The sequence below is a fragment of the Ornithorhynchus anatinus genome, chromosome 9 (assembly GCF_004115215.2).
Source record: "Ornithorhynchus anatinus isolate Pmale09 chromosome 9, mOrnAna1.pri.v4, whole genome shotgun sequence".
Classification (NCBI taxonomy): domain Eukaryota; kingdom Metazoa; phylum Chordata; class Mammalia; order Monotremata; family Ornithorhynchidae; genus Ornithorhynchus; species Ornithorhynchus anatinus.
In genome coordinates, this window is record NC_041736.1 from 32135993 (window position 1) to 32154970 (window position 18978).

Here is an 18978-nt window from a genome sequence, read left to right on the forward strand (position 1 = left end):
AACGGTGTCGAAAAAAACCCGAAAAAACAAGGTTCACAGTGTTGAAAGCAGCCATGGCGAGGAGGAGTCCATTGAGAGCTTAGAGGGATGATTGTCTCAGTGCAGTGAAGAGGGAGAAGCTGGATTGTAGAGGGTCAAAGGAGTTGGAGGAGTGGAGATGTGGGAGTTGCTTTGTTTAAATCTACCGTCATGGCTCTGGTGAACTGTGGTGATTAAGGCTGTTTTCAACTCAATCCCAAACAGTCCCATCTGTCACAAATTAATATCAAGGCAATCTAAAATTTCCCTGAGCTATCGTCTTCAGTTATAAGCATGAACTTATTGGACTTTATCCTAAATCTTTCTATTTATTTATCCATATTTCTTCCTCTCATTGCAGTTCCCAGGCAAGATGGGATGGTCAAGTGGCTGGAATGACTTAGAAGTGACGCAACCCCCAGTGTAAGTCCGTTTTTTTTTTTTTTCATTTTTTTTAAGGTGTTGACCCGAAGAGTTAATTTGCAGTCAGACTGAGGCAGAAGCATTTGGGCTCAAGTTTCAAAGAGATGCTTTAGAGGAATCTCCAGTTAAGGTTCCCAGATTTCAATGATTGAGAAACTACAAGCGAATGCTGAGTAATGTCAGTATCCAATAATTAACAATAATTATGATACTTGTTAAGCAGTTATTATGTGCCAAGGACTGTACTCACCATTGACGTAGATCAAGATAACCAAGTTGGACACAGTTTCTATCCCATGTGAAGCTCACAGTCCAAGTAGTAGGAAGTGGGATTGAGGCCAAATTTTACAGATGAGGAAACTGAGGCACAGATACATAAAGTGACTCTCCAAAGGCACAGCAGACAAGTGGCAGAGCTGGGATTAGAACTCAGGTGCCCTGACTCCCAGGTCCAAACTTGGTATCATGCCTATTCACAGTTTTGCAGTTAAGGTTATTGGTAATTGGATGTTGTGAATACAATTGTATTGATGACTTTGTAGCAGTGATGGGCAGGAGATGTGATTTTAGTAGAGCTTTGAAGACAGGGAAAGTAGTGGTTTGCTGGATTTGAAAGGGGTTTAGGTTTTAGATGGGAGGGAAGATGTATACAAAAACTGGATGGTAAGAGAGATAATACAGACATTGGTTTCTGATTGCTATCTGGAGAGATCCATTTCTGACATTGCTTCGTTCCAAGTAAGCATCATTAACACCCTTTTGAACGTGTGCGCAGAGAGACGGTCAATGTTAATGTTGAGGATTGGATAGCTCAAACCCCAAAACAGCTAGAGGCAAATTAAAAAGAGTAAAGCTAGTAAACAAATATTCCCTTTAAGTTGCAAAATTATTTTTTGACATAGGAAAATGCTCGGTTCCATCAAAAATATTCATGGATCTCATTTCATGCCCCAGAAAAGCACTTCCCTGGCTTACTATCATTTTCTTACTACCAGGAAGAGCATTTATAGTGAGGCTGAAGACAGAAGGTGCTTCAGTGATGATGACTGGTTGAGCAGTGAGATTTAATCATTTCCTACTTCACTAAAACATTCTTTGCATTCATGAATAAAGTTCGGGTCACCAGTACCACTGGGGCGGCCAATATGTGATGCCAAGCCATTTTGTTCAATAGTTCAAAGGATGAAACAATCCCGGCTGGTTTCCTGATAAACCATGCAGGCAAGATCAGTACGAACTGGAACTTATGAGAGTTCAGGGAGGAGTAAAATTAGCATGAAAGATTGGAACAACCTTAATTTGCTGAGCCAGCATATGTCGCTGAATAAATAAAAAGTGTTGGCAAAGCCCAGTTTGCTGAAAATACCTCCCTCACCTTCTCCAGCCCCTGTATTTATGAAGATTATAGAACATTTGTCAGCTGCTGGGCACATTCCATTGTAGTTTAATGTAACTCATTTATGCTCATTTTTCTCTTTTTATAATAGCGGTTCCCAGAGCAAAGGGAAGAAAAAGGGCAGATTGGTGACTGTTGAATGGGTTATAAATATCCTTTGTTTATTTGAACTTTTTCTACATATATGCTCTTCAGTTTTTTCTATTGTTACTTCTTTCATCTGCCGGAATGGAGTCATGGTCATCCTAAAAGTCAGACAACTGAACTCCCACTAGGATCAGATAAGGTGAATGGGGGGAAAAAAAAAATCCCCTCTGCTAATGTAAGCATTTTGTCCCTGGGAAATAATAGCACCCACACCCACCCCAGCCCTAGTCCTTTCAGCAAATAATTACCTCCAGCCTGTGACACTTGGAAATTCATTATTTTCAGAAACAAAAACTAAAAAAGGGATTTTGGTTTCAGTGTTGCTCAGCTGTTCTAGAAGGCAAGGAAAAGCTAACTCTCTACCAGAAAGAATTCTTCGTGTGTGTGTGTTTGTGTTTATGCATTTATATTATATCTAAAATGTAGAGAAGTTAAAAAAAACACCTCACGATTTCCAAACCAAACCGGTCACACTGTAATCACTCATTGCAGGCCCCTTTCTTAGCTTCCCCAACTCCATTTGACTTTACTGAGTGTATTGACATCTGAAGGACATTCAAATCTCTCAATGCCAGCCACAGATGGAAGTTTTCATGCAGACATGTTCAAAAAAAGAAATGAAAAGGAGCCCCAGAGAAGAAGCGATAACTGTTAAAATAACAAGATCTGTTTCAAAAATCACCAGATTTTGTTATGTCACTGTGGAGGAAAGCAATAACAGAGAGGGTGTCAAAGGCAGAAAAGGAGGAAAGGGCAGTCCGGAACATATCAGGGTGTCAGGATTGGCTTCTTTTCCCATTTTCAGCTCCATGATGTCATTTAGGCGATTCATATCTCGGGTGAATGAAGCCCCTGCATTGGTATTGGCCTAATAAACGGATTCTTGCTTTAACTAAGCTCAGAGGAAAAATACAAAACTGTGTGGTCTGCAGTTGCTTCACCCATTGCCGGGCATTTAGGCGGTGTTTTCTCATCTCTGGGAGCAGAGTGGGTATTCGAAAAACCGGTCCATGACATTAACTGTGATCACAAAGGAAGATTTCTTTTTACCTTCCGACACGGTCTGTAGATTAATATAAACGTCTCAATCCCTTGCTGAGATTAACTTTTAACCCCGAGAAGTTGCCAGCCAACCTTCAGCTCCAAAAATACACCCTCATGTTATGGATATATGCCTGCCTCCTTTATCTCAAGTAGCTTGTCCATAAGGCCACGTACAATATTATGTTGGACCAGACCAATGATCCCATGAACCCAAAATTGGGTCCCTTAAAGTAACAGTAGAACCATTTGGAGAAAATGTGTCATAATTGTCTTTCCTGACACCTACCCCAGAAGTTGGGAGTTTACTGCCTCTTATCTTCGCTCCCCCATCCTACAAAGTATAATAAAATAACATCCATGCATCCTCCTGGGACTGCTAAGTCACAATACTTAATGGTTTGGGATTTGTTTTGTTCCATTTGTTTTAGCCTTATGCATATTTTTCTTTGTATGCTTTTTTAACATTTTCATTATTTCATCTTTCCTTATGTGTTATTTGCCAGTCCCCTCTTCCCACCCTTCTATAACTAGATTTGGAGCACCATGAAAGATAGGGAATGTGCCTAATTCGCACCTGTGAACTCATATCCAGTGCTTTGCACACAGTAGGTGCTTAATAAATGCTATTACTATTACATCTCTTGTCCCTCGTAACCTAGCCACCTACTCGACTGAGAAAATTGATCCTACAGGGTGTGATCTCCCTAGAATTTCCCCAGCTGCTCTTTAGTCCCTCCATCCTCTTGCCCCTTTTTCAACTGTCCTATCTTTCCCAGTAGTATCTCAAGGGGAGATCGCCTGCCTCATCTCAAAATCCACCCCCTCCATCTGTGCATCCAACTCCATCCCTTTGCACCTTATCAAAGCATCTTTCACACTCTCTTCTTCCTCCCTGTCCATAGTTTCTTCAAATGTTTGCTCTCCAATTGTTTCTTTCCCAGTGCTTTCAAACATGCCCTCGCCCTCCCATCTTAAAAAAAACAACAACCCTCCCTAGACTCCAAGGCTCCCTCCAGTTGTCTTCCCATCTCTATCCTACCATCCTTTTCTAAACTACTTGAGCAAGTTATCTTCACCAACTGCTTCACGTTCCTCTACTCCAATTACCTTCTTGACCCCCTTCAATATGAGTTCCCTCCCCTTCGCACCACAGAAACTGCCCTCTCAAAGGACACAGATGATCTCCTTCCAACGACCTCTACTCCATCCTAATCATCCTTGACCTCTTATCTGCCTTCTCCCCTGTCAACCGCTCCCTTCTCCTGGAAGCATTATCCCACCTCTACTTTGCCAACCCTATCTTCTCCTGGTTCTCCTCCTATTCATTCATTCCGTTGTATTTACTGAGCACTTACTGCGTGCAGAGCACTGTACTAAATGCTTGGGAGAATACCATGCAACAGGAAATGGAAACAATCCCTGCCCACGATGAGCTTCTATCCCAATGGACGCTCATTCTCAGTCTCTTTCACGAGCTCCTCCTCTGCCTCCCTCTTCCTAAATTTGGGTGTCCCTCGAGGTTCAATTCTGGATCCCCTTCTATCCTCTGTCTCTACCTCATCCCTTTGGGCACTCATTTATTCCCATTATCTAACTACCACCTCTATGTAGTTGCTTCCCAAATTTCATCTCCAGCCCTGATCTCTCTCCCTCTCTGTGGCATCACATTTTCTTCTGCCTTCAGGACACCTCTACTTGGATGTCCTGCTGTTGCCTCAAACTTAAGATGTTCAAAACACAAATCCTTATCTTCCCAACCAAACCCTGGCCTCACTCTGACTTTTCCATCTCAGTAGACAGTACCACCATCCTTCCTGTCTCTCAAGCCTATAACCTCGACATAACCCTTGATTCATCTCTCTCATTCAATCCACATATTCAGTCTATCACTAAATCTAATTAGTTCCATCTTCATGACATCTCTATAATCTGCCCTTTCCCTGCCATCCAGATGGCTACCTCCATGATCCAAGCACGTATCCTATACTGTCTTGATAATAATAATAATGATGTTGGTATCTGTTAAGCGCTTACTAGGTACAGAGCACTATTCTAAGCACTGGGGGAGATACAGGGTAATCAGGTTGTCCCACGAGGGGCTCACAGTCTTCATCCCCATTTCACAGATGAGGTCACTGAGGCACAGAGAAGTTAAGTGACCTGCCCACAGTGACCCTGCTGACAAGTGGCAGAGCCGGGATTCAAACCCGAGACCTCTGTCTCCCAAGCCTGGGATCTTTCGACTGAGCCACGCTGCTTCCCTGCCTCTTTGCTGATCTCCCTGCCTCCTGTCTCTCCCCATTCCAGTACACACTTCACTCTGTTGCATGGATCATTTATCAGCAAAAATAGTAATGATGGTATTTGTTAAGTGCTCACTGGGTGCCAAGCACTGTTCTAAGCGCTGGGGTAAATACAAAGTTATCAGGTTGTCCCACGTGGTGCTCACAGTCTTCATCCCCATTTTACAGATGAAATAACTGGGGCACAGGGAAGTGTCTTGCCCAGAGTCCCAAAGCTGACAAGTGGTGGAGCTGGGATTTGAACCCATGACCTCTGACTGCCAAGCCCGGGGTCATTCCACTAGGCCACGCTGTTTGCCCTCTCCTCAAGAACCTCCAGTGGTTGCTCATCCACCTCCATATCAAACAGAAAGTTCTTACCATCGGATTTAAGTAGGCAATCACCTTGTCCTCTCTCACCTCCCCTCGCTACTCTCCCACTACAACCCAGCCCACACATTTCTCTCCTCTAATGCCAACCTTCTCACTATACCTCAGTCTCATCTGTCTTACCACCGACCTCTCACCCTCATCCAGCCCCCGGCTTGGAATGCTCTCCCTCTTCATATCCGACCGACAATTACTCTCCCCATGGTTCAGTGGAAATAGCCCGGGCTTGGGAGTCAGAGGTCGCGAATTCTAATCCCAGCTCTGCCTCTTGTCAGCTGGGTGACTGTGGGCAAGTCACTTCACTTCTCTGGGCCTCAGATACCTCATCTGTAAAATGGTGATGAAGACTGTGAGCCTCACGAGGGACAACTTGATTTCCCTGTATCTCTCCCAGCGCTTAGAACAGTGCTCTGCACATAGTAAGCGCTTAACAAATACCAATATTATTATTATTATTATCTTTGAAACCATTTTGAAGGCACATCTCCACCAAGAGGACATCCCTGACTAATCCCTCATTTCCTTTTCTCCCCCACTCTTCTGCACCACCTTGATTTGCTTCCTCCATTCACCCCCCCACCTCAGCCACATATCACTTATGTACAGATCTGTAATATTTTGTATATATTAATGTCCATCTCCCCCTTCCACACTTGAAGGTCACTGTGAGCAGTGAAATGTCTACCAACTCTGTTTTATTGGACTCTCCCAAATGCTTAGTACAGTGTTCTGCCCACAGTAAGTGCTCAATAAATACAACGGATTAATTACTACTACTATGCACTAAATAGTACTGGTAACCAGTCATCTCAGTATTTGAATGTTGTTTCCCTGGCCCTTTAAATGAAATCTGATGCTACCCTTCTTATTTCAAAATAATCACAAAAAATTAACTTATTCTGACATTTTCAATTTCCTTTCCCATTTATTCCACATTTTGGCATCATGCAAACTACCACTCGAACAGAAGTGATCTCTAATTATATTTTCTCGTTGCTGCCACCAGAAGGGACTGACTATAAAAGTTGCCTGCGTGATAAATCCTTGTAGAGTTCAATCCAAGAGGTTTCCCCAAAGCAGGTGGCTCAGGTAGGGTTCAAGCAAAAAGAAGAGGGGCCCCACACTCCATAAATAGACAGCAGTAGCGAGAGAAATCCTAAAGCTAGCAAGTAAAAGCCCGTCACTGGGCAGGGATTGTCTCTATCTGTTGCCAAATTGTATATTCCAAGCGCTTAGTACAGTGCTCTGCACATAGTTAAGTGCTCAATAAATACTATGGAATTAATGAATGAAAGCAGCCCAACCGGAGAGTTGATAGTCGATGATCGTGATAATGAACAACGAGGAGTTAGGCGATTGCAAGCCACGGAGAGACAGGATATTAGCAGTCGGAAACTGAGCCATATGGCTTGGAGTTGCTGGAAGAGGAAGGCTTGGGCAAATTGTTCTTCATCTTATACACATTTTGGATTCAACATGCTACCCAAATAGGATTTTTGAGAAAAAACTGCAGGTGTTCTGATCACTTCCAGGAAAGAGAAAACAAGCCAAAGTATCTAGTAACCTGTTCATTTTCCCCATTTCACCGGTCCATTTTTTTCTGGCACAGGAAGATTTTGCAGTCGCCAAGGAAGTGTTTAGAACAGACGTGGATAAAACCTGACTCACTGGCCCAAATTATTATATTTTAAACCTGTTGAAAGAAATGATATTAATAACAACGATACTTAAATACTTACTATGTGCTGACTGTACACTAAATGTTGAAGTAGACATAAGATAATAATGTCCGACCGTCTTTGTTCTACACTGGGCTCACACGGTGGAGAGGGAGGACAGGTATCGACTCCCTATTTTATAGATGAGAAGACTAAGGCACAGAGAAGTTGTGACTTCACTTAACTCACACAGAAGGCACGTGATAGAGCTGGCTTTAGAACCCAGATCTTGCTCTTTTTCCCAGACCACACTGTGCTGCATATCTGTCTGTAGCATCGCCAAGGCTGGTCCGAGTGCAATTAGCAATTCCTGTTTTGACTTTATTTTTTTCTGATTGAGTTGCGATAATTCTGCCCCTGGGGCAGTGGCACGTGGGGTTAAATAGGAGGTCCTTCTGGGCCTAGTGCAGCTGCTCTCCCCTTCCTCCTCTCTCCGAGCCTGCCCCACTTGAGGCTGGGAGGAGTCTGAGTGCCGCCCTCTCTGCAGCTCATCACTTCCTGTCCTTTCTGGGAAAATCGAAATCTCGACCCCATCAAGACTTTAATACTTCAGAAACTGACAAATTCTACCTGCTGTCTTCCACTTGAGGTAGCTCAGCCACCCCCAATCATGTAGTATATTTAGCAGTAACACTCTGCACACAGGTGAGATCATGCATCAGGGCCTTCTGCAAGATGGAGCCGAAGTGACCCATACTTTCAGCAGGTCCAGCTCGAACACCCTCTTCCTGCCTCCCTGTGGTTAATTGTGTTCAACTGGGAGTTCTTTTAGTAGTCAGAAAGAAGGGTGCAGGCAAACCTACCATTTTAATTTGAAGCGTGAAAAATTTCCAAATCATTTAAGTTGTTGGCTTTCCTTTATTGAGAGGGGAATATGAACAGGCAAAAATTACCAGGGGATATCTTGGCCACCAGCTTGTCAGGACTAGGACTCCAAGATAATAATAATAACAACACTTACTATGTGCCAAGCACTGTTTTAAGCTCTGGAGTAGATACAGTGTGGGACTCACAGACTTAATCCCCATTTTACAGATGAGGTAACTGAGGCACAGGGAAGTTAAATGACTTGCCCAAGGTCACATAGCTGATAAGTGGCGGAGCCGGGATTAGAACCCCCGACCTCTAATTCCCAAGCCTGTGCTCTTTCCTCTAAGTCAGGTGCAATCCCTATTTCTTTTTCAGTTCCCACAGATGATCAATTTACAAAATCCAAATATCCCAAGATCCCCTGTCCCGGGCATACAAAACTGAGACAGTGGAGGGGAAAGGGAAAGAGGAATTGGACAACATTACCACTGAACTAGGGGTAAGATACAAACATTCCCTGAATCATCACATGTTTAGATGTTGGGTTTTTTTTAATAATATTTAAGTGTTTACTCTGTACCGAACACCGTTCTAAATGCTGAGACAGATATAAATCAATCAGGTGGGAAATAGCCCCGAATCACATGTTGGCTCACAGTTTAAGGAGGAGGGAGAACGAGATTTGAATTGCTATTTTACAGTTGAGGAAACTGAGGTACAGATAAGTTAAATGACTTGCCCTAGGTCGCATAGCAGGCAAGTCGCAGACTGGGATTCAAACCCAGGTCCTCTGAATATCAGAGCCGTGCTCTTTCTATTAGGCCATGCTATTTCCTGCTTTCTGATTAAATCTTGACATTTCTGATGAAGGAAACACCCTAGTGTGTCTTCCAGCTCAGCACCCTGAGTTTCTAGTCACGCTAGTGACTTTATGATTGTTATTATTGCTGCTGGTATTACTTAAAATAAAATAACCACTTTCTATTGGAAAAAAAATTTGTTTGCAATTGAACCAGATAGAAGTAACTCCTGCAAATCAAGTGAGAAGAAAGGACTAATATGTACATTTTACAGGTGGGGAAATTGAATCTCAAGAAAGTGAAGGTCCAGACTGGACCATAGAATAAATCAGTGGCAGAGTCGAAATGGAAATCTGATTTCATGTCCCCCTAGACTAGATCATATTGTTCGGACCCAAAAACCTTTCTACATCTGCCAGATAGGGTACTTATTGGTATCCTTGATGTCCTTGGTGTTCCTTGCTCTTCCTAATTCACTCCTGCACGCGATGTTCCCGATATTTAACTCCATCTGCAAACTTCCTTTTTACGTTATTTGTTAAGGACTTACTTTGTGCCAGGCACTGTACTAAGCACTGAGGTAGATAGAAGCTAATCAGGTTGGACACAGTCCATGGCCCACATGCGGGTTGCAGTCTTAATCCCAATTTTTTTTCTTTTTACTAATGAGGATCTCCTGCCTCTACCCCCACTGTCTCTGTCCCCTAATGACATGGCTACATCTTTCATCAACAAAATAATAATAATGATAGTATCGGTTAAATGTTTACTTCATGCCAGGCACTGTGCTAAGTGTTGGGGTAGACACAAGCGAAGTGATTTGGACACAGTCCCTGAACTATGTGGGGCTCACAGCCTCAATCCCCATTTTACAGATGAGGTAACTGAGGCCCAGAGATTATTAATAATAATAATAATGTTGGTATTTGTTAAGTGCTTACTATGTGCAGAGCACTGTTCTAAGCGCTGGGGTAGACACAGGGGAATCAGGTTGTCCCACGTGGGGCTCCCAGTCTTAATCCCCATTTTACAGATGAGGTAACTGAGGCACAGAGAAGTGAAGTGACTTGCCCAAGTCACACAGCTAAGTGGCAGAGCCGAGATTCGAACCCATGATCGCTGACTCCAAAGCCCGGGCTCTTTCCACTGAGCCACGCTGCTTCAGAGAAGTGAAGTGACTTGCCCAAGATCACACAGCAAATACGTGGCAGACCCAGGATATTGAAATCATCAGGCGTGATCACTCTAAAATCTCCCCTGGTCCTCTCCCAATAGTCTTCTCCTCTCTCTACCCTCTTCGACTCTCCCTAAATTCCCTGCAGTAACTCAAGATGAAATCCCTCGCCTTCTCTCTAAATCTCCCCCCTCCACCTGTGCTTCTAATAATCCCATCCCTTCATACCTTTTTAAAACTCTGACCCCCTCCCTTTCTCCCTCCTTGACTGCCATTCAGCTGTTTGCTTGCCAACGGCTTCTTCCCCAGCGTGGCTCAGTGGAAAGAGCCTGGGCTTCAGAGTCAGAGGTCACGGGTTCGACTCCTGGCTCTGCCACTCGACAGCTGTGTGACTGTGGGCAAGTCACTTCACTTCTCTGTGCCTCAGTTACCTCATCTGTAAAATGGGGATGAAGACTGTGAGCCTCACGTGGGACAACCTGATGACCCTGTATCTACCCCAGCGCTTAGAACAGTGCTCTGCACATAGTAAGCGTGTAACAAATACCAACATTATTCCCCACTATTTTCAACCATGCTTCCTTATCTCCCATCCTAAATAAATCCTCCCTTGAACCCTCGACTCCCTCCAGGTATCTCCCCATCTCCCTCCCTACTCCATGATATAGTGGATAGAGCACGGGCCTGGGAGTCAGAAGGTCACTGGTTCTAATCTTGGTTCTGCCGCTCGGTCTGCTGTGTGACCATGGGCAAGTCACTTTACTTCTCTGGGCCTCAGTTACCTCATCTGTTAAATGGGGATTGAGACTGTGAATCCCACTTGGGACAGGGACTATGTCCAATCTGCTTTGCTTCTATCCAGAAGCAGCCTGGTTTAGTGGAAAGAGCCCGGGCTTGGGAGTCAGAAGTCTGGGGTTCTAATCCCAGCTCCTCCACTTGTCAACTGTGTGACGTTGGGCAAGTCGCTTAACTTTTCTGTGCCTCAGTTACTTCATCTGTAAAATGGGGATTAAGACCGTGAGCCCCACGTGAGACAACCTGAATACCTTATATCTACCTCAGTGCTTAGAAAAGTGCTTGGCACATAGTAAGCACGTAACAAATACCATCATCATTATTATTTTTATCCACCCCAGAGCTTAGTACAGTGCCTGGCAGATAGTAAACATTAAAAAACCCACAATTATTGTTATTAATTATTATAGCTCTCCAAACCTCTTAAGAGAGTTGTTTACACCCACTCTCTACTTACTATCCTTCAATTCTCTCCTAGATCCCTGCTAGTTTTCCTCTACAGCCCATTCCATCAATGCGGTTCTTACTGATCACACTTACTTCCTAATGTTTAATCTAAATCTTTCCCTACTTTTATTTTAGCTCATCATTACTTGTTCTGTTCTATCAATCGATCCATGCGTTTCTACAACACCTATCACCAGGATTCCTTAGTATCCGCCGACAGTGAGTAATGAGGTTAATATTGAAGGTAAAAATCCATTTCATGGATATAATGTACTATAGACCTTTCATGAAGAGTTCTCTTATGATAATGAAGAATTATGCCAGCAAGCGGAGTTTTTTTAAACGCCGTTTATTTTAACAAGTGACTCTTTGGATTTCTTCAAAGTTGACTTCAGGGAAAGCAGGATGAAAAATTTCAAAGTTTCAGGCTGAAAAGAAACGAAGAACTGAGAAAACTTCCCTGGATTTCAAGTTGAATGGCAAAAATTGCAATCTCAATTTTAGGAATAGGAAGAGTAGCGTGATTGAGTGATCCCTTGGTGCCCTGTTCTAGGTGCTTGAGAAGTACTGAAAAAAGAAATAACACCTTCCAGTCCACAAAGGCAAACTAAAAATATATATTACCAGAGTGGTCAGTAATAAGGAGGGGGTAAATCAGTTCATTAGTGCTTGATTTGGATGTAGAGATAATGTGAGTGCTGAGACTCAAAAGTTCACTGCGATTTGAAAAATCCTTACACGGGGGAGGCAGAAGGAGAAGATGGAGGCCGGGATTAGAGAGTGGGTTCACCACCTCTCCTTTCGATCAATCAATTAATTAATAATGGTATTTATTGAGCGTTTACGGTGTTTAGAGCACCGTACTAAGCACAAGAGAGAGTAAAATGCAATAGAGTTGGTAGACATGATCCCACCCATGTCTGTACAACACAACAACACTATAGACATAAACCCTGCTCTCGAGGAATTTACAATCTACTCTGCTCCCCATATAAGCCAAAGTTTTGTTTTTAAAACACTGAGCAGAAACCCTGGTAAAATCTGGATTTGGGGAGAGCCAGGGAGAAGGAATTGGGCTACAGAGGCATCTCCATTTCATTCATTCACTGAATCATATTTATTGAGCACTTACCGAGTGCAGAATACTGTACTACGCGCTTGGAAAGTACAATTCACCTATCCTGCATCTTCTATTACCAGAATCAATTCTTGGTATTTACTGAGTTTACGTTTGGCCAGTGGACAATAGGGAAATGAATTCATATATTTTTGTCTTTGCTCATTGACCAGCCTCCTCTGCCCACTGTGATAATAATAATTATTATTATGGTATTTGGCAGGTGCTTACTAATAATGTTGGTATTTGTTAAGCACCTTCTATGTGCAGAGCACTGTTCTAAGCGCTGGGGTAGCTACAGGGTAATCAGGTTGTCCCACGTGAGGCTCACAGTCTTAATCCCCATTTTACAGATGAGGGAACTGAGGCACAGAGAAGTGAAGTGACTTGCCCACAGTCACACAGCTGACAAGTGGCAGAGGCGGAATTTGAACCCATGACCTCTGACTCTCAAGCCCGTGCTCTTTTCCACCGAGCCACGCTGCTTCCCAAGCACTCTTCTAAGCACCGGGGTAGAATTAAGGGAATCAGGTTGTCCCACGTGGGCTCACACTTTTAATCCCCATTTTGCAGATGGGGGAACTGAAACCCAGAGAAGTGAAGTGACTGGCCCAAGGTCACACAGCAGACAAGGGGCGGAGCCCGGGATTAGAACCCACATCCTCTGACTCCCAAGCCCCTGCTCTTTCCACTAAGCCACGCTGCTTCTCTCTGACTTACCTGCCCTCTTCCTTCCTGACATTCCCTCTCCCGCCCCACTCTTCCTCTGTCACAGTTGTAAGCTCCTTCAGAGCAGGAATCGAGGCTACTAGCTTTTTTGTGGCGTTCTCTCCTGAGGGCTTAGAACAGTGCTGGGCAGACAGAAAGCACTTAATAAACACCCTCCAGGGAGGTCACAAAATTAACAGAAAGTAGGGAAAAATTAGCAATTCTGGTCAGAGGAGCTGCATTCAAAGGGTCCGCCAGTTGACGTCTAGATCGTCTCTGAGTAGCATTGTGACAAAACTATTATCAAAAGAAGTAATGAGGTTCATTGCGCTCTAATACTGGTTTAGGATGATGATGGTCTTTGTTAAGCGCTTACTACATGCCAAGCACCGTTCTAAGCGCTGGGGGAGATACAAGGTCATCAGGTGGTCCCACGTGGTTTATCTGAATGCGCAGTGCTGGAGTAAATTCAAGATATTTGGATCCGACACAGTCCGTGCCCCACATGAAACTCCCAGCCTAACTCCTCAAAAAGGCACTGTCTAATTTTTTTTAAAGTTTCTCCAAAGAAGGAGAGTCCTGAACTTCCCTTAGAAACCTCTTTCAGTTGGAGAATGTGGGATTTAGTGGATGGAGCAGAAGCCTGAGACTCAGAGGGACATAAGCTCTAATCCCAGCTCTACCACTTGTCTACTCTGGGACCTTAGGCAAATCGCTTCACTTCTCTGTACCTCAGTTCCCTCATCTGCAAGATGGGGATTAAGACGGTGAGCCCCATGTGGGACGTGGACTGCGTCCAATCTTATTAGCTTGGAAAGACGGGAAATAAGTCACTCGGTCAGCTGTATTTATGGAACGCTTAACTGTGCAGAGCACTGTACTAAGCGCTTGGGAGAGTGAGAAACAGCATGGCCTAGTGGAAGGAGCACGGGCCTGGGACTAAAATGGTCATGGGTTCTAACCCTGACTCTGTCACTTGTCTGCTGTGCTTGGGAAAGTCACTTCACTTCTCTGTGCCTCAGTTACCTCATTTGTAAAATGGGGATTGAAGCTGTGAGCCCAACATGGGACAAGGACTGTGTTCAACTCGATTTGCTTGTATCCACCTCAGCGCTTAGCACAGTGCCTGGCACATATTAAGCACTTAACAAATACCTTAGGAAATGCTCGGGAAGTACGTCCCTGACTAAGACCAGTTTTCCTTCTCTTCCATGCCCTTCTGCGTCACCCTCCCAACCCCACAGCACTTATGTACAAATCCATAATTTATGTTAATGCTTGTCTCCAACTCTAGACTATAAGCTTGTTATGGGCAGAGAACATGTTGCTATTGTTATATTGTACTCTCCCAAGCATTTATTACAGTGTTGTGCACACAGAGTGCTCAATAAATATGATTAATTGACTGATTGATTCCCCATTTTCCAGATGAGGAGATTGAGACGTAGAAAAGTTCAGTGACTTGTCCAGGGTCATACGGCAGACCAATTATGGAGCTGGGATTAAAATGCAGGTTTCCCGATATCCAGTGTAAACTCACGAGCTGGATATGTGTCTGTTTTTTATTATACTCTCCCAAGTGCTTCGTACAGAGCTCTGCACTTAGTAAGTGCTCAATAAATACCACTTCCCAATAGGCTGTGCCACAAAATAGAGGAAGCACAGATGAGAGCTGAACAGTTTTCTGGGAATCTCCACTAGACTGAAAACCCGTCTAGACTGTAAACTTGCTGAGAGCAGGAAACATGTCTGCTGAGTCTGATGTACTGTAATAATGATAATAATGATGGTATTTGTTAAGTGCTTACTGTGTGCAAAGCACTGCCCTAAGCGCTGGGGGATACAAGGTGATCATGTGGGGCTCACAGTCTTATCCCCATTTTCCAGTTGAGGGAACTGAGGCCCAGAGAAGTGAAGTGACTTGTCCAAAGTCACACAGCTGCCAAGTGGCAGAACTGGGATTCGAACCCATGACCTCTGACTCCCAAGCCCGGACTCTTTTCCCCACGCTGCTTCTCTCCCAAGCACCGAGTCCAGCATTATGCATCTAGCCAGTGCTCATTAAATACCACTGGTGATGAGGAAATGGAGAAAGAGAACCTGAATAGAAGAGTAATCGGAGACAGAAGCAAGGTCTTCCCTTGTGCCCTCTTTCCTCTGCTAACCTCCCCTAGGAAGAACCACTCTTCACTGTGACCAATAGTATTTTTCCACCTAGGTGTCTGTATTTCTTTGTCGTGTCCTTGTCCTTCTCTGACTCTCGGTCTCCACTGGACTGTCAGCTCTTTGGGGGCAGTAATAGTAATAATAATGAAAATGTTGGTATTTGTTAAGTGCTTACTATGTGCAGAGCCCTGTTCTAAGCTCTGGGGGAGATACAGGGTAATCAGGTTGTTCCACATGGGGCTCCCAGTCTTCATCCCCATTTTCCAGATGAGGGAACTGAGGCACAGAGAAGTGAAGTGAGTTGCCTATAGTCACATAGCTGACAAGTGGCAGAGCCAGGAGTCGAATCCATGACCTATGACTCCCAAACCCAGGCTCTTTCCACTGAGCTACACAGTAATCCTGTCTACCAATGTAATTACTCTCCCAAGGACTTCATACGGTGGCCTGCACACAGTAAGCCTTCAATAAATGAATCAATAAATACCACTGGTGGATCGACTCCACTTTAGAAAATTTGGGCAGTTTTATTCAGGAGAGAGGAAAAAAATCACGCTTTGATTCTCCATTTTTCAAAATAAATTTCTTCTTTTTCCTCAATTCCTTTGATGGAACGACTAGAGTAAATATGGCTAAATTATATATTACAAATCCTTTTGGGTAAATTAGAGCTCATCACTACCCATAAATTAATCTTTAATGACTCCCCAACAGGTTCACAGAATCAGTTGCCTTTGGGATTGAGAATGCAGTTCACATGCTAAATTCAACTAATGGTTTGATGTTTTAAGTTTGGAAGAATCCTAAGTATATCTTCCTCATAAATATTTTTCATCCACTGCAGATCAAGAGAAATTTGTTTACAATCATTCTGGATCCAATGTTCTGAGCATATTACTGAATTACATCCATGTTATGTCACTCGGTACTAGAAACTAACTATTTTTAAATTACTTCCATCTCATTTCCTAGAATCCAAATAAATACTAGGCTGACGTTTGAAACTCACTAAACTGAGTTTCTTTTATGGACCCAATATTCAGAAAATAAGAACTCATAAAATATCACAGAAGTTCAGAAAACAATCAAGCATGTTCTTCCCTCAATTATCAAGATACTGTGAGAATTACTTTGGAGGTTAAAGTGCAGTGTTATAAGGATGTTAGCCTTTATTTTACTGGGGAAAAGGAACTCGTTACATGATAAACACAAACCTTTTCCCTCCAAGGCCTATTGTCTCTATAACTTCCATTTTCAGAAGGAAACATGAACATAAACGTGCATTGAAAACATTAATAAAAGCTTGTGCCGGAGCCAGCGTTAATTCCCTGAAAATAAGCAAATTGCCATCTCTGCGATGTCTGTGGATATGGATGCCAGTCCATAGGAAATGTCGAATAAATGATAGAATAATGTCGAGTCTGGGATAGAGATTTTAAGATTGTAAATTTAATTATAAATTCTTTCACTAGCTTGATAACCCCTCCACTAGATTGGAAGCTCGTGAAGGCAGGGATCATGTCAACCAACACCATTGTACTTTCCCAAGTGCTTAGTACAATAATCTGTACAGAGGAAATGCTCTGGGTCCTTCAGTTCACAGCAAAATGATCTGAAGCCAATGAAAATGAGTAAAATATACTGAAATATTGCTACCAGGGTCTAATTGGATTTGGGGACATTAAGACTGGTGAGCTTTAGTTTGTCTTTTGTTGTTTAGGAGACTCACAGTTTAGATTGATAGACCTCAAACTGAGGTTGAATCTTCTTGTTCAAATGTCGTCAAGTCTTTTCTGACCCATAGCGACTCCATGGGCCTACCGTCTTCAGAACATCCCATTTTCTGTCGTGGCCGTTCTGGTATTTGTATCTGTAGAATTTTCTTGGTAAGGATATGGAAGTGGTTTACCACTGCCTCCTTCTGCAAAGGAAAATCCCGAGTCTCTGCCGTTGTCTTCGATCAATGTTTTGATCACTTGATCGTCAGCTTTTGACTCTTTCCCATGTCGCCGCTGTCCTGCACGGTTGAATCAACTCTGTCTGACACTTCAGCTTATTCTCTTATTCTCTCGTGGCAAACTCTCCTGCCACGATAAGGGATCAGTTTAGGAGTGTGAGGTTAAATAGGGATTATCTCTCACATCCAAACTGGTCACCTTATTGTGATCACACACCAGCATTGTGTTTGGGAGATTAGGAGGACAGCTACACACCATTGCCAGTGACATACTGGGTTTCTAATTTCAAAATGATGCATAAATCAAAGATCTTCACGGCTCATCTGCTTTACAATTAGCCAGACAAATCGAAGGCTACTCTTTGGAAGGGCAAGTCCAGTCATGAAAATAACCATCACAACCTCACAACAAATGGTTGTCTTTGGGAGGTTATACAGTGATAAGAACTGAGGTTCCTGCATTGACCTTTTCAGTCACACTGTGTTGTCGAACAATCACTCTTATTTATTGAACGCTTACCGAGTGCAGAGAACTGTACTAAACCCTTGGGAGAATACAGTAGAACAGAGTTGGTACAAAAGATGCATATATATGACTTAACGTAGTGATGTTTCGATGTACCACATAAGATAATTTGGAATCTCATTATCTTGCTACATTAAATGTTGTCCTCACGGCTTGAGATCCCAAGCCTAATTTATTCAGAGGGAAATGCATAGCCTTGAAAATACAATTCAGGTGGAAGATTAAGACCAACCAAATACACCTATTCTTCAGAAAGGTTTTAACACTGGAGATCCGACATAAAATCTAGAATCATTACAAGACTGAACATAAAATTTCAAAGCACGCAACGCTCATTTAAAACAGCAATTAACTCTGCCACTCTTGAGACCCACAGATCAAAGATGGCCCTGGGCTCTATTTCCAAACCCCAGCGCCAAAGCAGGGATCCCGTGGCATAAACCAAGTGAGGGCTACGACTCTCAAGCCCTACAAGGCTGACCCAGCGTCCTGGTCTTTAGGCCGGTCATATTCCAACTAATAATATCAATGATTAATAATAATTACTGCTGTGACATTCGTCAAGTGCTAACCATATGCCAAGTATTGTTCAGAAGGATGTGGTGGATACAAGATAATCAAGTCAGAATCCCTGTCCCATATGGAACTCACGGTCTAAGGCATGGGACTTATCAGCATCCTCGCTGTTTTCCACCTCCAGGCTACATTATCTGCTGCTGCACACATCATCTTCTCCAAGCCTAGCTTTGCACAACACCTTCCACACCTCGAAAATCTCCATCAGGTTTTACATCCCCCCCACCCCGTCTGCATAAACTGTACAGTAAGACATGACCAGTAGACCGTAAGTTCGTTGTGGGCAGGGACTGTGTCTGTTATATTGTTGTGTTGAACTCCACCAATGCTTAGTACAGTGCTCTGCACTCAGAAAGTGGTCAATAAGTACGATTGATTGATTGATTGACTGGTAGAGGCCAGAGAGGGGAAAGTGGCCCTGCGCAAAACTACTTTCCCGATCATCAGTCCCTTTGTGTGGGTTTCTGTTCCCGAAATACCAGGC

At 43.4% G+C, this 18978-nt stretch overlaps 1 long non-coding RNA gene across 1 annotated transcript in view; it reads left to right on the forward strand.

Annotated features, from left to right (window-relative positions):
* Positions 1-18978, forward strand: part of LOC114814162 — an 87785-nt gene that overhangs the window by 43834 nt on the left and 24973 nt on the right. Inside the window, exon 2 of the long non-coding RNA XR_003761904.2 lies at positions 380-441. This is a non-coding gene — a long non-coding RNA (uncharacterized LOC114814162). The remainder of the gene's footprint in view (positions 1-379; positions 442-18978) is intronic.